This window comes from Poecile atricapillus, chromosome 5 (genome assembly GCF_030490865.1).
Source record: "Poecile atricapillus isolate bPoeAtr1 chromosome 5, bPoeAtr1.hap1, whole genome shotgun sequence".
Classification (NCBI taxonomy): domain Eukaryota; kingdom Metazoa; phylum Chordata; class Aves; order Passeriformes; family Paridae; genus Poecile; species Poecile atricapillus.
Window position 1 is genome coordinate 18,887,796 of NC_081253.1, and position 23,981 is coordinate 18,911,776.

General features: G+C 35.2%; 1 protein-coding gene across 8 annotated transcripts in view; it reads left to right on the forward strand.

Annotated features, from left to right (window-relative positions):
• Positions 1-23,981, forward strand: part of B3GALT1 (beta-1,3-galactosyltransferase 1) — a 175,892-nt gene that overhangs the window by 73,782 nt on the left and 78,129 nt on the right. For all 8 annotated transcript variants that reach the window (XR_009277740.1, XR_009277741.1, XR_009277738.1 and 5 more), the window contains exon 2: positions 6,696-6,834. The gene's annotated coding sequence lies outside the window, so the exon portion shown is untranslated. The remainder of the gene's footprint in view (positions 1-6,695; positions 6,835-23,981) is intronic.

Below are 23,981 nucleotides of genomic sequence, written 5' to 3' on the forward strand. Positions count from 1 at the left end.
AGAAGGAGAAAAGCCTAGGAGCTATGAAAGGAATTTGAATTTCCCTGAGTCCTACTCACCAGCCTCTGTTATATTCCAGACCTAATGGTTAACTATGTCTTTGTCACACTGAGACAGCAAACAGAGTTTGAAACTATATGTACCTACTTATTCAGTGCTATTAGAAGATATGAAAATATTATGTTTGTGATAATCAGTTATCTACCAAATAGGGTGGAAATTTTAAAATTTTAGTGTGATCTCAAAGGGTATGGTTTTAAAACAGTTCTGTTAAAAGACAAATAATTGATCTGATAGTTCCATGTGTCGATAGTCATCACAAAGAGCTTCTAGAGACAAGAATCTCTTAATTAAGCTAAATTAAACTAAATTAAATTAAACTTCTTGACAATATTTTTTGGTCTTACCAGAACAGGGTTTGGTGTTCTCTTAACTGTGCCTGAAGGTTTGGTCTGAGCTTTTAGCTCTTCTGTCCCTTGCAACTATTTGCTCTGTCCTATCCTGCACCATTATAAAATAATTATAGTTTGCTACTCACAACAATAAAGATCAGTAGCATTTAGGCCAGTACCTCTGTCAGGAGGAGGACTGGATTCAAGAGAACAGCAGAAGGAAAGAGTGTTGAGATTATTCACGTGCTGCAGTTTTGATTCAAACAAACCACATATGCCAAAGGGAAAGTGTCTGATTCAGTTTTATTGGCCTTTCTACTTTGAAAACAACTTTGTGATCTTGATAAACTTGCTTTCAAATTCCTGTCTTGGCTGTGCTACTCACAGAAGGAGCAAGCAAAGAGGAGAAACAAAGCGCTGCTATTCCCTGTTCCAAACACTCTCCAAACTCTCTCTGCACCTCCAGCCGGTAACATTCACAATGGTATTCCTCTGCTAATCTCTTCCTGTGTAACACACTTCAAAACATGATTTCTCACATGTAACCAGGGAGAGGAGATACTTTGCATAAGGAGAATGAAATCAGAGAGAGAGGTATTTTGAAACTCAGTTTATGACATAATGTGCAAGTTTGGGTGACTCATCACGTAGGTTGTAAGAGGACCAAAAGACCCAGGAAAGAGGGAGACTTAGGCTGGTACTACCATTGCAAAGTTCATGGAGCTCAAAAGCATATCCCAACAGGAACTGGAAATACAGTTAACTTCTTATCCTACTAATTCCCCTTTTACATACTTGTTTATACATAGCCCTTTCAGCCTTCAGCAGCAGAGCTGTCTGAGATTTGTAATGTGACGTTTCATGGATGAATGAATATGTGAGCTGTAATTATTTTATCCAAACAGGTTTGTTCTATTTAATCACAGTTTAACTAGATTTCAAAATATATGTCTTTAGAAAGCAGTGAGGGGGAAAATTGGTATCAAATAAAATCGTATTAATTATATACAAAATTAAAAATAACCAGCTGTGTAGGGCAGCACATGAGGGTAGGGAAAAAAGGGGAAAAATAATGTAATTATTTAAAGCTCAGAGATTAACTATTTAGAATCCTACCAGCAGACAATTAGATTAGTAATAGATACTAGTAGTCTCAAACACTTGGTAATAATTGATATAAGATAATAAAAGACATTGCAAAATAAAAATTAATCAAGAAAAGTCTTCTAAAAAAGTAAGTTAGCATAATGAACTAAAAATTAAGAAATAAGACCGTCTAAATTTAACAGTAATTTTTAATCAGAAGCTGAAATACGAAATAATATAACTGAGATGGTTTTGCAGATAGTAATTGATCTGCTATACATATGAAAAAATTCCAGGGCAAAATAAAGTATAGCTTATAGTTGCATTACACTGTAATAAGCAGATTAATTAAATGAAGAACTGTACTCAAGCCCATGTAAAACAAGGAATTTCCCATCTCAAGCAGCCAACTCGTACGCTCAGTTTTCATATCAAGGTGCAGTATTTCTGAAGCACTGATTTTTCATCAGGATGGAATCCATAATTCTACAAAAGCGAAGAGGCACAGAATCAGTCCTCTTTTTTTTAACATAAAGGATTATAAAAAGAATTAAAAAACATGGAAATTTTAAGCAGATATAATTGTTCAATTGAGATAAAAGATATTGAAAGTACTAAAAATAAGAACGACTTTTTTTTTCGACTGACAAAGCATCAGATGTAATTTATTCTTTCATCCAACAAACAGAGATCAGTTGTTTGTATGTCAGCTGGCGAAGAAAATCATTGTGTGAAAGCTGAAATGCTCACTGGAAAAGCACAGTTCAATTAAGCATAGTCTGCCCAGATCAGTCAGAGAAGGTCATGCTTTACTGACACACAGGAGTACTGTGAAGATGTTACTGCCATGACTGATGAAAGGAATTCAGTAGATTTATGATACCCTGATTTGACAGTGCTCTTCCCTAAGAAATTAATGACTACAGGAGAGTGCTAGGACATCAGGAGTAAATGAAACTGTTGGTTAAAAATAAGAGCTGGAAAAAATACATTTGAAAGCTTTTTTTTTTTCTCCAATGTTTTGGGGAGGAATTCTGTAGGTCTAAATCAAACTTCTAGTACACCCATATTATTTGGTTTGGGACAAGGATACTGACTATTTTTAAAAGGCAACTAAACTACAAGAAGATTAAATTACCTAAAGGAATCAGTAGATGACCAGGTTGACTCTGTTATTTAAGATGCTTAATATGGACCAGCTGGACAACCACTTACTATGGAAAAATAATGTATTGTCCCATGCTGAAACATGAGATATTTACCAAGTCTTTGGTAAAACTCAAGTATAAGTTAACTGGTGTATACATACATTCAGCAGCTTTTTGTACCTGCATTCAGCAGCTTTTTAAATTCCTGCCTGGCAGATACAGATGTGTAAAATTTTCTTCATAAATTCTATCAAGTGCCTCTAATGGAACAAAAACTTCTTATATAAACATTAAGCTACCCAACACAATAAGAGCAGATCTAGTACAGAATCTTAAGAATTTCTGATAGCACATGGAAAGTGTCATCTTCTATGGAATGCAGCAAGTTTTCAGAATAATTGCTGAAGAACTCTGTCAGATATACATTAGACATTTTATATTCCCTGTAATTGAAACTTGTGTTATTAAGTTACATTTTAAAAAATGCTGATTTTTCTCCTAGATGAGAATTGGTATAAAGTAATCAGAATGAAAAACAAGACTGTCAAGGACAAAGTCAAACTGGGCCAGAGAAGCAGAAATTATGAGTGTAATAGATAAGCTTGAAACTAGGATAAGGGATAACTAAAGGCTGGATAAAACATACATAATCCACAATGATGGGGTATTATCACAATATTCTTAGAATCAATTAAAACTTGCATTTGGTTTTGTTCCCTGATCTTTTTTCCCCCTTGATGTGGTCTGAAGGTTATTTTTCATTCCTTTGAGAAAGTGTTTTCTGCAAGGGAGACAGCCTGCATTTTTAGGTTCACGTGTTAGAAGACGCCATGGTGCTTGGAGTTTTCAGCCCCACTGCAGGTACTGTACATGCACAGGGATCCTTCCTCAGAACTCAAGACTCCAGACCCCAACATGATTTTCTCTGCTTCACAGAAAGTCATGTACAAACACTAGCCAGTAGCCTGAATCCCCTACATCTCTGAAAACTGAGATTTCCAAATGGCAAGCTGATCTGACTAGGTTACTGAAACAGTGTTGTAGATACCAAAGGAACTAGAGCAGATGGAGTGACACCCCTATCTGATTATTTTTGAGCAATGGGAAAGGTAGTTCAGGTATGGACGAGCACTGCAGCTCATTATCATTTTAACCAAGCCATCTTTATGTAAAGGTTTTAAAACAGAACCAAGTTACCATGGAAACTGATTGAAGCAAAGACTTGCTGTAAATTCTTTTCTAGACAACGATAACAGGACTGACAGGTGGGCTGTAAAAGGAAAACGAGTGCAATACAGAGTAAGGCATGTTGATCTGTTTCCCCTTCCTATAAGTGTTGTCATTTATAGCTCTACTTTATCTCTACATTTTCTATGGGGATATAATGAAAATTTTTTAGAAGCTCCCACCTAAATGAACCTTTTATTTTGTCATAATCATATTTGCAAGGGGATATACATGAAAAGAGTGAAAGGGCAGGGCACTCCACTTATTTTCCCAAATTACTCTGTCTTACTAGAATCATCAGGGAGAGAGAGCCATCACTCAGGAAACATTTGCATAAAGTGCCCTTTTCCACTAGTGTTTATATTTTGGTCTTGAAATATGCTCTCAGTACATTTACATCCTAGCACAGTGCTCCCCTTGAGCACTGTGAAAGAAAGTAACAGGAATTAAGTTATTTTTCTGAAAAAATACCCCTTTCCCATAAATTTAAAAGTATACCTCTTTTCTCTAATCCTATTAAAAAAAAAAAAAAATTGTCTCTGTAAATATCTTTCTTAGCCTTCAATGGAATAAAATAAAAAAGTTTGGAATACCGAGCCCTCAAAATAGAGTGCCAGAGTTTTAAGAAGGGAAATTGGCAGATTGAACAGCAGAGTTTGTACCTTTTCCACTCGGAATAGTTAGCGGTCAGCCCTGGAAAAGATTTTGACATATATATATATATGTGTATATATATATATATATATATGCAATTTTTTAGGTTTTTTTTTTAGTTCTATGCTGGGTGTTTCTACCTGCTGTGCTTAATTTCAGAATCTTGTGTTAGCATTAGAGAAAATAATGTCTTTTGCAGTATCTACCAAAAGGAAAGGAGGAGAAGGGAGAAATTCTTGATTTTGCCCTGATACTTTTCTAGCCCAAAGTTTCTTCTTGGTTCTACCTCCCAGCTGGAGCTGTGGTTGTACATCCTGACACAATCCATAAAGCAGTTTTCTTCCAAATTTTAAGAGGTTTGCTGTCAACAACAGACATGTTTGGTCCCAGTACACCAGAACCACAACAGATAGTCACCTTTTCCAGCATGTTTGCCTTACAGCTAAAAGTAACAGCAGCTGCTGCTTTTGTTGTCAGAAGTAAATATATTTCTCACCTTCAGTCTCTGCCTTTCTCAGCACTGAGGGGGTGGGGACGTGACAGATGGTTCCTGCTAAGTAATCACAGATAAAACAGTATTTGGTGTATGGCATACATTTCCAGGCAAATAAGAATGCTTTTCATTTAATATCATCCCCGTGAAAAGCTGGATACTTAATAACATGTGGCATGCTGTAAGGCAACACATCTTACATGTTAAAGTGTATGAAGATGAGACTAGTGGCAGAACTCTGTGATAAATGATGCACAAGCCAACCTTTACTTGTCATAAGTGAGTTTTGATGACTATGTTTATTGTATGTAAAGCTTTCTGGCAATGAGACAAAGGGAAACATGAATCCTAATTCTACCCTTTTTAAGATAATTACATCTTTTATTCTGTCCACTGTACAATATTTGAGTGTCTCCCAGCCACAGAAACCTGCCAGTCCAGGCTCAGCTGTCAGGCACGCTGTTGCAGAGGTTTGTGCAGTCCTTGAGACTGGACACTCAAGGACTCCTTGCTGTAAAGGTAGAACCATTTAAAGGAAGCCATTTTAAGTATTTCTATGCTTTTTGTCTTCAATCTGAAACAAATCCTACTGGGAAAGGGTCAAAAAATATAGCTGCTGTCCTTCTCAAGCAAATAAATTCCCCATAAATTATTTCAAAATAATTTTTTAATTCTAGAAACAGTATCCCAATAGCCAATAGTTTAATACAATTGAAATTCTTTGTCACTGTTGTACATTCCCAAATTTTAATTATTTTTTGTATCTGGTTGTATGACAAAAATGTGTTTTTTCAAATAATCATAATCAGATTGCACAAAGAGGTATTTATCTTGGACTCTAATTAAGGAAGTCAGAAGATTAGAAATAAGAATGTTGGTAAAAAGTTAAGGTCGTAACACAGGACAGTGTTACACAGGACAATTTTAATTTACAAATTCTCACCTAAAGTCATGATTATTCAAAAGCAAAGGTGGAGAAAGATGCATAAGAGATGGAGGAGGAATTGTTAGGAACTGGAAAAAGCCAAGATATAAGTTCTGTGAGAAAAAACAATCACATCAAAAAGAAACAAAAACTCCCACCAATCAAACAACCAAAAAAAACCCCAAAACAAAACACACCACCAAAAAAACACCAAAGAGTGATAAACCAGAAAACAGAACAGAAAAACCTTAAAATAACAGTTTACAAATTTGCCATTTGCAATCTAAGGATAATTCTACCAAGACTGATCAGGATTCTGTGAAAATCACTGGACTTTGCAGAAGTGTCTCAGATAGGTTCAAGACCAGGCCTAAAAGAAATCAGGTCAGTGCTGCAAGTAAACTGGTCTGTGACACCTCTGAGCAGTCACTCTAAAGGTGTTGTTTGGGTTTCCAGAGGACAACTTGACAAACACTTGTATTCTCTCTTTCTCATAAGCACGCATTTTCAGTTGTAAGACACACATTATTTCTACATGTTTGTGTTGATACATTTTGTGCAAAAAATGTATATAAATAGGTTTTGTGCATGGATTTAAGTGGTTAGCAGTATAAAATCATTTCGGTATTCGTATCTATAAACTTATTACTTCAGTATTTGACCCCAAGTCTCCAATCGTTCCTCTCTTTTCATGGAAGACAGAAAAAAAGCAGTGAAACAAGAAGGCTGTTATTTACACATATGTAACTCATGCATTTTTGTCAATGCAGGTTTTCCAGTACAGAGTCCACACTGGTTTCATATGTGATGAGGATACAAGCAAACAGTGGAGAACAGCAGTAGATATGACGCTGATAAGCAAGAAAGAAAAATTAAGGACAAAAAGACGGAGCTGTTTCTAAAACTCAGGTATGGAATTCAGGTGATTCTCTATAAAGTGTAAAATGTACAAAGAATTGTGCCAAAAAGTGTATCCTCCCTTCCTAGTATTTCTGAGAATTCCTTCTATATGTGTCTAGGACATATGTACACACAATACATATACCCTACTAACTTACACAATGAATTTACTTTTTGAGCAAAATTGCTGTTACACTCAGTGCAAGTATTTATTATACTGGTATCTTACATTTCTTTTAATAGAATCCATTTCCTGTATTTAATTTTATTTTGTTTAGATAAACCATTGTACTAGTTGCTACAGCAAGCCAATTGATTAGTGGTTTGACAGAGGAGTGAAAGTGAGCTGTGCTGTGTGTGTTCCTGTTCCTTCTCAACAGCCCCAAGTTCTCAAATCTTACAATGTACTGTCCTCAAACTGATCTCTTGGGGCGTTACAAGCACACTGCAGAAAAGCACCATCTGTTATCACCCACCCCTTTCTTCCTACAGTGAGAGGTGTAAAGTGTTTAGAGCTTGGTCACACTTAACATTTCCTAAGCATGACCAGAGAGGAGTAGAAATACATTTACCAAAGACCAGATCTGGATGAACAAGGAAGAACAATTCATCCTTTCCTCTTCTGCTCATCTGTTTTGGAGAAAATTTGCTGCACCACTTGTAGTGTCACAGTGAGAGCATAAACATAGTGGACTATATAATCTCTAGTCCCTAAAACAAACTGGACACTAGGCTAACTGCATGTCACCTGATGGAACTGTTCATGACAGAAATATCCTATAAACTTTTTAGCAATACTTTCTTCTAGAATAGTCTGAAATTATATTTTGCCACAAACAGTAGATGGAAAAAACCCCACAGCTAAACATTACAGATCTATCTACTTAATCGATACATCTCCTTTCCACTCACAAAATTAAAGCTAACCTAAGATGTTGGTATAGCAACACACATGAATTATTACAAAATGGTAACTTACAGGTTTTTGCATCCCTAAATAATACCATCAGCTTATCACACTCACTTAGTATATCCACAAAATGGAAATTCCTTTAAAGTTTGGCCCTGTAGAAGTACTTTAACTCATCTACAAAATCCTTACGTATACTAATATTTAGTTATCATAGCATCTAATGTTTCCAGACAGCATGTTTCAGAATACTGACTCCAAACCTATGGAAATTCACAACTGAAAAAACACTTTCTATGAATTCCCAAGAGATCTAAAGATATTAAAACATACAAAAATCCTTAGCCGAGCCTCACAAACTATACAAAACCCATTATTACTGTTAACATATCAATTATGTTCCACAATCCATGATAACACAATACTCTGCTCATGATAACTTTCTGCAGTTTGGTAGGACTGCCACACGTTGAGGCATTCTGCCAGTTCCTGGTGTGTTGCTGATTGATAGCTGCTGCATGCTTGCAGAGTATCAGTAAGGATGCCTCGAATGAGAGAAGCAGCATCATACATCTAGAATTTCTCTACTACATGCAATATTCATCAGTTACAAACTTGGGAATGTCATACTGTAAAAGCTGCATGATAAAAGACACTGCCTGGTGTTACAGCACATTCCATTTGCCATATGGTATGTTATTATTCTGTATTACCTTGGGGAGGGCACTAAAAGTGAAAGAACACACTCAAGGCATATAGAAAAATGAGGGCAAATTGCATAGTTCTTAATTATATAAGTAAGGTCTGTAACTGAAACAGAGATGAAACTAAATAAAGAGCTGAAAGTGCAATACAATACCTTCCAGCTACTAAAAAGTAATAAACTCTATCAGGAATATTTTAACAGAAAGAAATTGCCAGCCATGATATGTAGTGACCTACAGACAGCATTAAAGCAGATTTGACTCCAAAGTCAGGAAATGCTATGTGTAATGCTACACATATTCCCAAAATACGGTTTTACATAAAAGATAATTTTTACATGGGGTAGGCTGGAGAAAACATTTAATCAGTAATCTCTAAATGCGATTCCATAAGCACAGCTATAATAAAACCAATACATGAATGATTAAAACTATAATAAAGTGGGAGAATATTTGCTGGAAACAGTTAAAGTAAAACAATAATAATTGTGTCCATTTGATACCAGGTAAATGAGCTGTCCCTAGGATCTAAGAAATTTCAAAACAAACAACAACTCCAAATTTAAAAAGGCTTTCTCCTTACAATATATCAGAATTCACAAGCAGAATTTTCTGACTGAAACAAAATCCAGCCAAGGTTAGATCATTCTTTGGGACCTATTATTCAGTCACCACTGAAATTTTAAATTACAAATACTGTGGTACCAAATACCAGAAACACACAGCCCTGCTGGTTTTAGGAGTAGTTTGGTTCTAAATGCTGTAGCCTATTGAATAAGACATTTTAAGATCTGTTTAAAGAACAGAATATTTTCAAATTATTCATGATAATTGTGCAGTATTTCAGATGACATCTTCAAATCTGTCATCTATGCAAGTGTTCAGTTTGAGCAGCCAAAAAGTAGATTGCTCCATTTAGCCAGACCTCTAGCAGGATCAAATCAGATAAATTCTAGTAACTCCAAATATTTCCTATTATGGGTTACACACTGTGCTTTCCTGTTACTTTTTAGCAGCTATTAGGAATTTTTTTTAAATTTCTTTTGGCAAGACATTTAAGTGTCTCAATGTCACTTGAAGAAAACAGAAGCTCACAGGAAAGCGAATAGAGGATCATGGCTGCATGGCCCTTGCTAGCTTGTACTCGCTACTAAAACCCACTGGGTGCAGTTTACCAGTCTCAAGGTTTGCCACTGCACTGATTAACATCTGTAAATACTGCCCAGTAATGGTAGGAGGGGCCAAGCTGTAATTGCTGAGCAAATTACTGCATCCATTTTCATTTCTCAGCTAATGATAACACCAACTCATGACACATTCTCCAGTCTCTTATCAAAATCTGTGAAGTTTTCAGACATTTCCATGTGTGTGCCATTCATACTTCTGTTCCAGCCATAAAAAAGGCTGATGGCAGAAATGACTGATGTCAGTAAATGAGGGTTATTATTCAGTGAGAGATAAAGAAAGAAAGGGAGTTATAAAGGGAAGGGAAAAGCCACTTCTCACTACTATAGTCAAGGGTGTTCTTCCTTTTTTAAGTGAGCAGGAATCTTGAATATGAGTTAACTGACAGCTCAAGTTTAAAGACACAGTGTTGCAAATAAACTTGCTAAATTACCAAATTGTCTATTATTATCTTCTTTAAAGGAAGTCTGTTTATTATTACATGACAGAGTAATATTTATATGTTTTTTTCTTCCAAGACTGAATTCAATTCCATACTAATGAAAGATAACTAGTGTTTGACAGAATTAGTGTTTACTTTACCCTACTACATAAAGAATTTAAAACTACATTTTAAATACTTTGATTTCTGCTACTCTTATAAACTTTGTCACCTTGACAACAAGCATAAATGAATGTGCTAGTTATGATAAATTTTTAGTGCAGCAGTTTTAAATTGGGAATGGAAAATAACTTTTTAAAATACTTAGTAATTTCTTCTGAAAAGATAGAAATGTTTAATTAAATATGGGAAATAGAATGTCAGTATGAATTCTTCAGACTAAAATCTTATCATAGCATGGTTGTTATTTCTACTACTATTTTTTACTAAATTTACAAACTATTCAAGTTTCACATTGAACAACTCAGAAAAACATGAAGAAAATTATAAATGAGAGAGTTTGGGAGTTGAAGTCCAGGAAAGAATCATGTTCGAAAGTTTTCTTATGGTGTTGTTTTTTCTGTCAGTTCAATTCATTTAGGCACTTAATTTTTTTGATTAATTGATCATGACAGTACTGTAGTATAATATTGATTATCTTAGATGTGTTCACTTTCAGTGTCTTCAGTTAGTTTAAGAAAAATGCTGGTAGGCCAAGAATTTGCTGTGTTTCAGAGGAAGAACATTCAATTAGATTCAGCAAGAAAATCAGAAATAAAGTATTTTTATCCAACCACAGTTTTTAAGTAATCAAGGCTGATGAGTGGCATTTTGATGAGGATTTCGGAGAGGACAGGATCTTAAAGATGTAACCCTGTCAATTACACACATGCTGGTTTTAATGAAAATGCAGTATTTGAAAATTTGGAAAACTGGTTATATAAATAAGAAACTGGTTATATAAATAATAACTGGAATAATAAAACTGTTAGTACAGTCGACCTCTGAGTTTCACTTCCAGAGGCACTACTATATCCAATTTTATAAATACACCTCTATTCAAAAACTTGAAAAATAAACAATTGCTCTATGTCTTAGAGGTGCCTCAGACATAGCTAAATACAATTTGTGTATATTTAGGGCTTCTTTTGATATATAGTTCAGTCATCATTTCTCATATGTTTCTTCTAAAAAGATACTCTGCTGGATATTTGCACTACATCATGAACAGATGTTATACCCGCTCCGCTGATTTGTGTTGAGTACTTGTATCTTCACTGGGTTATGAAGTGTTGAAATCATGAGTGAAAAATAATACAGAAAAGAAAATATTTAGGATTTAAGTGCTTTTTCTAAATGAAGTTATTCACAGCATATTGTGGACTGATGCTTCCAAATTCTTCCTTAGTCTTTTTCCTTATTCTGCTTCCAAAACACTTCCTCATTCTAAATTGAAGTCTTTTTATGCCAGCAAAAGCTGACAGACTCTCAAGGTAAACAACTGGCAAAGTCTCAAATCCTGATCACTCAGGATGATGTTCTGAGTTTCTGTAGAAACCTCAGTATCATTTGAGAGTAAGGCCACAATGTGCCCTTAACAGCCCAGCGATGTTATTTGCTATTTTTAGGGGAAATTTTTGGTTAGCAGATCCCATTTTGCAAGTGAGGCCTTTTAACTGCACAAAGGGCCAATCCACTCACTAGTACTGAACAGCTTCCTATCCCCATATTCCCAGAGATGTGCATCTGTGGTTTTGATATACTGCGTAGGTTTGAGGGAAAACAATTATTTGAAGTAAACAACAGACTCTGAAAAATGAACAAGATGAGAAGTATTGAACAGTGTTTTCTGAGCAAGAATCTGCTACCCTTGTTTACACCCTCATCTCCAAGAACACTACACCTGATCAAGTGCATCCTAAAAGCAACATTAATTACTTTCCTGGAACAGACTAGTGAACTGCATGCTCAGATGATCTCTATAATTTCTTATTTTTAAAGCTAGTGACTGCAATAACATCGTGCTAGCAACAATTATAGTATAAATCATACATAACTGTGTAGAAATAAACCTGCACGGCACCTAAGCCTCCATCAAAATGCAATAAAGTGGGAGGAGTTTTTTAAACTGGAAAATACAAGACTGAGCAGGACTGAAAATACTCTTTTGTAATTCCCTGCTTATTCCAGCAAAAAACCATCTGATTTCTATAAAGTGAGTTAAAACATAAGAGATATAAATTCCTTTTAGCTGTTTAGAATATTTTTTTTGACATTGCAGATGACAGTAAATGTGATTAATGGTTGCTGATAATTGGAGTTTCATTCCAGTGGTTATTGCTTGTCAGTAACAATGAATAGCTCCACAACCCCCCCATTCATTTCACAATATTAAAGACTGATGGCTTGTGGGAATTATGCTAAACTAGCACATTCAATTAGATTTTGAATTTTATAGTATATTGAATAACAGTTTATGGTTTTATAATAGCAGTGATGGTTTACTGTTGCATGGTAATCGCTCCCATTACATGTATGTATATCTGGAGAATTACAATTTCTATACTCATTAGAATTACTCAATTACATGTTAACATTTCTTTAAAAGTACAGAGTGCTTTGGTCTTTATCAGAAATATGGTTTTTAATAACAGTTACAGTGGTTTTGTCCCAGTATTTGATGGGCAAGCTGCAATGTTTAAGGGATGCAAAAGCAGCTCATGTTCCTTGGTATCATGCACCAGCTCGAATGACACCTGGGATGGCCACCCAGCTGCAAGTGTCCTGCTACAGCTGGCTGGGCTCTACATAGCAGGCAGTAACTGTCTCATCAGATCGTTCCCCAGAATGGTAGGAAGAGAGGAGGGGAAATCTTCAGTAAAGGGAAAGAAAGATACAGGTTTTGCAGAATCACCTCCAAACTTGAGAAGTATCCTCACCTTTGGCCATTTCTGCAGTAAAAAAGACTTCATGCAGCCTGAAGAGGGGAAACAAAGAAAAAAACAAAAAAAAAAGAAATACAACAAAAAACCAGAAAGCCCCACAACAGGAAGGGAGAAGGAATCATGACTGGCAGAGAGAAGCCCACGACAGAGAAAGAGCTATGTAAAATAAAGGTGACTGAAAATGTTGTCTGCCTCAGGACAAAATGGTGCACAGTTTGATCTGGGAGACTGGAAAGGGTATATTTTTTTTTTATGTGACAACATAAAACTTAATAGAACAATTTTTAAAGTTTTTTAACTGAGAAAGCAGCAGGCTCTGAAGTTTTAAGATGCTCATAAGATAAATCTTGAAAACGTAAGTATACTAATAAAAATTCTGCCACTCAGGAGGCCAGTGCATTTACAACATAGATATCTATATTTTCAGGAGCTAAGTCACATATCATTCAGTAAAGTTTAACAAACTGGAAAAAGAAACAAAGCAGAGAAAGAGCTTTATAAAATTAACTTAATTAGGAAGGCACCTACTGATTTCACTTGCATTAGTGCTTTTGCATAGGACTCTCCTTGACCTCAATTTCCTGATGAAGAGAATACCAATTGTATGAGAATGTTATAAATAAATGTTTCCTCTGCTTGTTCTTTTATTTCAACATGCTCTTAAAATCTAGTGATAATTTTACTTTTCTAGTTTATGCTTAGACAAATTATCTAACTTATCTCCCAGATACAGAATATTCTACTAATTCAATCTGGTCATTTTCTTCCAAGCAAGGATGTGGTCCTAGTGTAATACAAGGTAAGATGAGAATATATCTCACAAAGCACTGAATTGTTTTAGCAAACTAAATTAAGGAGTCAACAGTAAAAATGAGAATGATAATTCTAGCAAAATTCCAAGTCAAAACTACCACCCATTACACATTCTATTTTATGTAATAATTTTCCATCCAGCAGGGATCATTTCCAAGTCACTGCTAAACTCAGAATAAAGTCAATGAGAACAGGATCAAGACCTTTCTTATTACTATTTGATAAGTTTGTGCAGCTTTTCAAAAGCAGAAAATTACTGCTGGTGATAGGGGAACCTCCAAAGATGTACTTGTTTGTTTCATTGGAAAAATCATGGTGTGAAAGTTCGGTTGATTACAAAGATACATGTAAAACCTCTCTGACTTACTTTACTTGTGGCCTTTGGATCATCTGTTCAGAAATATTTTTTCTCATGCTTTCATTATACTATTACTTATTTGTTGCATATTAACACTTTACAGCTCTAATAACCATTTGTTCTACTGTGGCAGGAACTGCATAGACCAGGTGAAACCAAGGGCAGAGTAAGTTGGGACTAAAATAAAAAACTAACCAGCTTTGCAATTCCCAAAGCAAATTTGGCTAAGATCAGGCAAATCAGTTGCTAAGATCAGGCAACTTTTTAGACCAGTTGTTTTTCTTATAATTTCTTTTCAATCCCCAATGTTATTTGGAAAATGAAATTTGAAAAAAAGAAAAAAAAAAAGAAGCTATTAAATTAAATTCACAATTATTACATAAACATCATGACTAAGAAGAACGAAGTACACGGCACATATATCAGTAATCTGATGGAAAAGGACAAGGGAATTCAAAAAAGCAATTCACTTCTATTCATTGATCCAATTTAATGAAATTTTAATCTTTCTATTGTAAAACACAAATTCAGGCATTGCAATGCCTATAGATACAATTCTAATGTCTTAGACAAATCATTTTCACTGGTCAGTAACTGTCAGATTTGATAATATCAGCAGAGTCCCATAACACGCATCCCATATCCCACACTGAATTTATTGGGTATGCCTTCCTTATTTAATCTCTTAAGAACTTCTGGTAACATCATATATTGGCAATTCAATTACTATTTTCAAAATACAGTCTTATAAACACATAAGGGAACTAAATATTTCCTTAAATAAACTCTAGGGTGTAGATTCCAGCTTCTGTATGCCTTGCTCCTTCTCAAGTACCCAGCAGTTTTAGTATGCCTTGGGCCATAAGATAATTCAAATATGCATATATTCAACAGCACAAAACTCATCAGAATATGTATGCAAAAATTCAGAAGCTGAAACCCACATTTTCTGCTTTGAAGAATTGTTTGTTTTGTTTTTTGGGTTTTTTTTACTATGAATAGCACCTGTAAGTATTGAGCACAGCAAAGCCAAGCAGAACATAAGCTGGAAGCAGAAAAGAGGAATATAGGCCACACAAATATTCTTTTGTTCAAATGAAATTGAGGTTGTCTGAGTATATTTTATAAACTCGGACAAAGCATCTGCTAGAAAAGCTCTCACTAAATTATTAGCTACTCCATCTTTTCAGAGGATGTTGTATATTCTAGTGGCTCTGCCCAGAAAACTAATTATATTACTATGAAGTGGGAATAAATTCCCCCATATTTACTGCGCTCTGGAAGATTATAACATCAGAGATAAAGACATCTTTAACCTTAACTCTAAAACCTATGCATTTTTAGAATTTGTAGGTTTTCTGCTTTTTTACTAATGGTAAGTAATGAATGTAGTGCTGGAGAATTTGATCTAATAGAATAAATTTAAAACTTAACATTTTACTGCTGCTAAGTTTATGCTTACAGTTTGTAGTTTCATTCCTGCCCTTCAGAAGAAGTAAGATTCTTTTAGCCCAAACTGTCAGTGTAAAAATTCTCTTTCCCCTCCTTCTGCCTCACACATGAAAAAAAACCCCAAAAACATCAAGAAGAGTTTGCTACAGTTTTCAATAGAAGGCTCATAAGTATTTGCTATAATTTCACAGCAGGAAAGAGCACACAATTATACTAAGTTTTCAATAGATGTCTGTATCACAGCTTCTACAGCAACATCATTGCTATGCTTATCAGGTGCATGGGTTCACACATATGCCTTCTCTGATTCGTCCTTCTTACTTTCTATAACTTACATTTAATAAGCCGACAAAAGCATCTCTGAGCTATCCCAGCAGGAGGTAATTGTTCTATACTCTCTGCAGTTTCCTCTCCAGCACTATAACATACATCAGTTGCTAATAGGTAATTAATTAGTGCACTTGCAGTTCAGTCTCTTAAGGAGTGAAAATAAATTTTATGGCTTTAACCTAGAAGAACATGGACTCAAAACACACACATATTTAAACAGGTCAAATTACTTCTTTGGCACATGGGAGAAGGAGCTGTAGATTTGACTTTTATTGCAGGTGGCACTTGACTTGATGTTCACTGATTGTATCAATGACCAGAATGACTTCTTTGCACCAAACACTGGCAAGTATGCCCTCTCCTCTCATGGAAAAACTATTTATCCACTCCTACTAGAGGCTGTACCTATGACTACAACTGAGACAGTAATTAATCAATCACTCATCTAAATTTTGCTTACAGTCTCCTGAAACTGACAGTCTTTGTGAGAGACAACTAACCAGTCTTGTCAGTGCTAGGAATGTAACACTTGAATTAATTCATCCTAGAAAGTTAAAGACTATATTGTCATCGCTCGCCCAGACTTAATTCAATAGCTCACATTTACATGCATACACTGAAGAGAACAATTGTGGTTTCACCATTTTTACTAGAAATATTGCTGACACCTATGTGCATTAAGCAAATTATGCCCAGATATCTTGGAAACCATGATAAACAGAACTTTTTGGAAAAATTCCAGTGAGCAGATTTTATCAAGATCTGTTTTCATAAACCAGAAGGATTTTCCTGAAGTGTTTTGGATTTTACAAATTTTCACTGAATGGAAGTCACATTAATAGGATCACTGTCTGGACTCCTGACAGATTGCCCCAGGAGATTCAGAAATGTTTCAGATTTTTTTAGGTCTGAGCAAGTATGATGTTTTGAGAAAAACTGGGATTAATTCATGCAAAATGGAAATCTTTTAATAAGATTTTAAGACATACTATTCCCACTTTTCATATCTGGTTCTCAAAGTAATATTGAGAATGACCTCTAAGAGGTACTTTAAGTTACTGCTTAAATGCAGCTATGTCATCGTACAAACAAAAGAAAAAAACCCATCCCAAACAAAAGAAGTTACAGATGCTTTTTCAGATACAGAACTAGTGCAAATTTCAAGAACTTTTGCCAGAAATTTTTGTCAGCTTTATAAAGTTTACCATGATATGCCTATGTCAGTTACAAATTGATTCTACAATAGCAGATTTTATTTTATGATTTGTAAGACTATCAGTAGAGATAAGAACCCAGGGGAATAAAAGGCTTTTTCTTTCATGCTAGATAGGGAGCTTAATTAGCAGTAATTTAATTCTGAGAATAACTCTCACTTTGTCTCCCTTATTTCACAGAAGAGCTACTGCTGAGATACTTTGCCATATTTTCCCTTCCTATAGGAAAATATGCACCTTGAGCTCTTCCTCCTCTTTTTTAGTACAAAGAATTTGTATTGAGATTGTTCCAAGATTAAACAAATAGAAAAAAAGGAAAAAACCAAAACCCCACGAAAAACCCCAAACAAAACAAAACACTATGAAAGCAAACAAAACTACTTGAACCTTGTCTATAATTCATTGGGATTTGACTTTGAAAAGGGTTATTCCAGTTGAATTCACAAGGACACAAGCTGGCCCAAAATTTTGAAGGCATTTTTTAGCTAGCTGGAATAAAACAGCTGATTTTTAATACTTTTACATTTTTTTGAAGCAAAGTTCTTCATCTTCTCTAATGCTAAGCTGCAAATATCAGGAGGAGAACTGCACAGTAATTTATGAGTACCTGGAAACAACTGAGTTTGCCATATGGTTCTTCTGTAGGGAGTTACACTTCTGAGTTTCAGCTATGCAGTATTTCAGAATGAACCACATCACTGGAAGATGTCTTACAGAGATTTCCCCTCAGCTACTTTTTGCAGAAATAGGCATCCTAGGCAATGTGTAAACTTTGGGCTACTGTCTGGCAGTTCAACAAGAAAGACAGAATACCTGTTAAATGTGCATTACTCAGAATCACCACTTTGAAATTAGTCATTTAAAGTTGGCTCTATTCAGTTCTTTCAGCCTATAAAAAACTGACAGATGGGGAAGCTGCACTACAGTTCAGCAGAATAACACATTAGCTTACCTATGTGCTCTGCCTGGCATCCCGCTTCCTTGGAGGCCTGAATACATTTGAATTGATACTGTATTAAAAAGCATAGTGATAAATGCTTTCAAGCTGGCTGGTGGTCTCTGATTATTTCCTCTTGGAAGCAAGATTTAGAAAAGACCTTTAATACAGACATTTACTTTGTAAGAAGGATTTCCTCGTGATAAACCTCTCTGTAAATACTATAGTATTAGTACTAGTATAGTACTAGTAAGTACTATCAGATGGACCTATTTTTTTCATATTTTTCTACTGCAGCTATTTTAGAAAAGGCAGTACTCTGACATTCTCTGCAATTTATTTCAGCCATTCTGCATGACTAAGACATTTTGTAAACTTAGAGTGCGAATATAGATTAAGGTAATGTGATAAATTATGCAGAACATAATTGATGAGGAAATGGTTAAATGGGCAAAGAGAACTGGAAAGTGAGTGAATTCAAGTTCAAAACATTTTTACTGTCTATTATCATTTTGATTAATCAGTATAGGCACCCTTTGTTTCTTTTATTTCTTTGAAGGGAAGAAGATAGAGAATATATTGCTTGGTTAAACTTCTTTTGTTTTTCATTTAAAATTAGAGTGTCTACTCTTCCATCATAGGACTTGCTTTTCTAGAACACTTATAAAGATTTTGCTTCCTAAGTACTTCAAGTTATTGGCTATAAAGAACTTCATATATTCCCACCAAGAAAGGAAATCCCAATGCATGCAGACCTTGTATCCCTCTGAATTACAGCGAAGTGGCACTCAAATTTTCAATGAAAGTAGTTGTTTTGTTTTGTTTAGAGAGTATAATTTCATCGCAAAATACTTCTAGTCAGAAACATTTCTGACTTTTAGTGTAGAAATGTAGCATTTGCATTGCAAAGTCTTTCTTTGGTAAGAATGTTTTATGAGAGAAAATAAAATAAATGTATTTTAAATGCTTGTAAATTTTTTTCAAATGAGACGCAGTAACGAAGGGATATGGGAATTTTGGGTTTTTTTCAACTTTGTACTTCAACTGAAATATTTAAGGCTAAGTGTTTCATAAATTCCTTATTGTGCCCCATTCTGCTTTATATTTTACTTACAAATGCAATTCTCTGTGAAGGAAGTCCATAATTGTTCATGAGCTCTGCAATAAAATAGATTGTGGTTTTTTTCCCATGAGCCAACAATTTTCAATAGAATAGGGCCTTTATAAGACATATTTTAACACTCCTGTGGATTAATAATGTGTTAGCAGAAAAAGCCATGTTGAGCCTCGCTCAGTTATCCCTCCATCCCAATTATACTGTGACATTAAATCTTGTGACATTTAATAAGAAAGGCCATTTCACCCATGGCTGCCTCAACTGCAGACAATTTATGAAACAGCATCCCCTCCTAAGAAACTGCTCTAAAAGAAGGTGGCCTTCTTACATGCTGATATGTCTAACTGCCCATGTAAATTAAATAAGATGTAGCAAAATATGTAAAATTGGTCATCTTATACTTACCTGATGCCTTTGACCACAGAAAGAGGGGTTAAAGAGCTGGCGTACTTTTTTTTTTTTTTTCAACTGCAATAGTGTTAATGGACCAAAATAAGAAAAAAACAGGGTACAAAATAAAGTATTTGCATGTACACACCTCTTATTTCTTTATAGTCTTCCACATTGTCTAATATAAATTTACAAGTTTAAATATCTTCAACTTTTTCAAAAACCTGCCATTAAACAAATATTTAGTGAAACTACTAAAGAAGCCTCTGAAGTAAACCTAGTGTTGTCTTCCTCAAGGCAGAACAGAGTGACAGTATTTAGGAGCAGCCAAAGCATCTTTCCAGGACAACAAGCAGACACACTCCTTATCACAGACTATAGGCTAAGAGATCTCTGCCAGCTGCTCATCTGGCTTCAAAAGTGGAAGATGCACACCTGGCTCTGAAATAATTGGCCTTGTTGAAGAGCAGCTGGCTTCAGAGTTTGGACTAGAATCTCCATGCAGGAACAAGCAAAAATATACTAATGCATCGGATTGTCTTGAGGATTTTTGCAGCAAGTTCCACTGCATGGTGATGTAAAACAATGCTCAAACCATTTCAGTTACTTTCTGCCTCTATAATAACAAGTATTTTAAGTCAGATGTATATAAGACTATCATTTTAATAATTTTAATATTTTCCTGTAACTGTGGAGTTATTTCTTGAAATGGCTTGGCTTTCAAAAAAAATCTGCTCCAGCTTCAGGGAATGTCAAAAAATCTTTCATAAGATAGACAAATGAATAAACCACTGAGCTATGGTCTTCATCCTTCTTTGAAAATCACAGGGGTTTTGGTACCAAGTTACAAATTATTGTTTTACAGTAAAAAATACCTGTGCAGAAATAAGGACTGTATAAAATCTTCTGAAAATATGCATTATAGAAAACAGTGTTTCCACTGGAGATGGCCATGCCAGCATTGAATTTCTTGTACCTTTTTGTGCAACATCTCTATAAAGTATCCAGGACCTAATACAGATGATGATACAGTGTTTACACCTGTGGCAGGAACAGAAAAACCATGACCAGGAAAACCAGGAAAACACACACTAATATAAATAATGAAAGTTAAGGGGAAACACCAAAACATTTTAACTAAGGTCTGCCTACTAACTGTGGTAACTCTAGGGACAGGAGAGAAGGAAGAGAAATATTCCAAAGTCTATTCTGACATTGTGTATTTGTATATCTCTACCAGACAACAGCAACTATTTCTGAGAAATATAAATGCTCACATCAAGGGGCTTCAGTTGGTGGGCTCTTGTTACTATGGCTTTGAAATAAGGGCCAGAAAAATATTTTGATTTTTGAAGGCACATTGAGCAAGTATTGAACTACAATGAGAATTCAAGATTTAATTCTACCTCTCTATAAGGCTCTGGGAAATTTCCTACAATATTTTATGTTTTGCAGTTATAACTCTGATTTCTATTTGGGCTCCTACATGCCCAAAAACAGTTCATTAATTATATTTCAGAACTATAACTGAACTGTCCAGCTGCAACATATTTTAAAATTCTGCTTTCTTGTAAAAACTTATTTTTCCACTGTGACCATAAATGCCTTCTACACCAGGATCCTAGAATAATTTGCAAAGTTTGAAAATACAATCTGTCATTTTTCCTGTTCTGCAAGAAAATTAATGTAACAGATTGTTTAATTTGAAAGAGTGCAAAAGCATGCTGTTGATGAATTGCCTTAACTATCCACACGACTGGGAGACAGCAATAAAATGTCCTTGGTGTGCACAGATCAACAATGCAATTTTTAAAGGGATGATGATTACCTGCAGATAGAAAAGAAATTCCATCTCTATCTTGTACTTAACTGCAAATGTAAAATTTACTGTAATTTGTGCCGTAGCAAAAGAACGGTACCTTTGAGGTAGGTGCCATAAAACCTAAAGAAATCCCTATGGCATGCACAGTGTAAAACAAAATTACAGGTCTGGGTAAGAAAATACTTGGAATTACTTGGAGTAGCCTCACAATACTCTTCACTGAAACCTAATTAGTGATAGAAAACTTGAAATCTGGTTTCTCATCATTGTAGTTGAATTACATTAATGGATGTTATGGGTCTGATTTTGCTTCATACAAAAGCTATGGCAGCTTGTCAGATTTCACTTAAATTCTAACCTCTAGGAAAGTTCTCTCTTGAGAGTACAGCACCTTCTAATATATCTCTAATATTATCAATTTAATAACATGACACAGAGCATGCTAAGAGAGTCAAAACACTACCCTTAGCCATAAATTAACATGCACCACTGGGACTTCCTTTACCAAAAACTGAGTTGTGAATGATGGAACCATTACATGTGAGGGAAAGTATTAAGGCAGAGAGAATAAATTTATTGGACCAACTGACATAGCTGGGGGGAAAAAAAAAATCAACAACCTAGAAAATGTTAAGTTCCCAAAAGTACATCTATTTTACCCAGTCATATCAGTTGCTTTTAACAAAATACACCCTCTCTTCCTGGAACCTCACCTTCTGGATTGCCACAGATAAAACACAACCATTATGAACATTTTCAGGTAGTGATGATGCCATGGTGACACACATAAATATTGGGTTTTGCCTGTATTGAGACAGCATACATTTATCAAGAGAATTCAGAGAGAATATTGTGCAAGAAAACCATTTTTGGCAAATACTAGTCCCCCTGCAAAATTTTACAATTTTCTACCACCATACAGCAAAACTGGACATAAGGTACACTAAGTGCTGTTGAGCGCTTGCAGAAAACAAACTCACTTTGGCCCCATTCAACTATTCTAGTTCTAGATGATGAACATAATATGAGATTTCCCTGTGTGAAGGTGGCATGAACAATACAAAGAAACAGACTGGAAAAGGCTAGACTTGTATACAGCAAGGGTACACATTTCAAGCCTTAAATTACATTGGTACTTTCCTTGAATACCTAGATAGTAAAACACTTCTGGAAGTCCTGCAGCACAAGTTTCTACAGCCCTTTCCCATAGTTTTACTGTTTCCCTTCCTACAGCAGCAGGACTTGCCATGGGCTTGCTGTTTCCATAAACATTGAGGAGTGTTTTTTCATCTACTGGGGAAGGTGCAAGTGACTCCTTTCCAACAGCCTTGAGCTGTGCAAAACACCTCATCACATGCAGGGGGGCTTGCTTGTGTGGAACTGGCAGGCAGCTACAAGTGTTGGAAGTCTCACTGACTTTATCCTTTGAAAACATGTTCCTTAAAGCTTCAAATAAGGAAATAGTAATAACAATAATCAAATGCTTAAAGATAATGCTAAACTCACTTCTGAGGCTATGCTGATACAGAAATAATTCACTATAAACATACATCCCTGAGCCTAATGCCTGAAGTTGGAAAATATTTATGAAGGACAGCTAAGGTCTGCTTCACTGCCATTAAAGATGATGAGAGTTCTATCCCTACTTCCATGGTAGCAGTGCATAAAAATGTATTTACTGGGGAAAGCAAAAGTAATTCATATGTATGACTGCATGAATTCTTATACACACAGATATTATAGCTCAATACATTCCTTTTTTCCAAAGTCAATTTATTTGAAAAAAAGGCAACAATTTTGTCTAATTTCTTGTTCTTATCTTTTTATGATATATTTTAATATTGTGTCTTTGTGTTTCCCATAAGCTTTCTTTTATGTCTAAAAATGTCTTCAAGCTCTTCTATTTCCACTATGAGTTAAATTTATATAGACGTTATGGCCAAGTTTCTGTTGTAAAAAAAACAAACCCTTATCTGTGAAATAGGAATTAAATTTCCTTACTCTACTTAAATGCCACCAGTAATTACAACACAGAACTTTGTCTCATGCAATTTCTCTGTCTTTTTATACCATGAATTAGAAGTTAGATAGCAAATTCAAATGAACATATTATTTGGTTTATCTAAAAATGCAGAGCCAGATCCAATTAAAGACAATTAACCTCAAAAACTGCCACCACTTCTGAGGGTGCATCATATCCCTGCCAACAAGTGGAACCTTCCTGCAATGGGAGAGTCTCTCAAAAGTCTCCCACCAACCACAAACATCCTTCAGCCCTGAGGGACCAACTCTGCTGAGCTCCTAAATGCCAACATTGTCCAGTTAGTGTGGCTGCAGGTAATTTGTGCAAATGAAGCACAAGGACTGTTCTTCTTTGTAAGAGTTTCTTGTGCTTAAATGGGCAGAGAAATTAGAGGACCAGTGAACTGTAACTTGTATGGAAGTGATTAACTCTGAGAAGAAGGGAGACAAGAGATGCCAACTACTTCAATACAAAAATGGAGATCATAGATCATTTCTGTACCTTCAAACAGCATTAATTTTTTGTCTCTACAAAG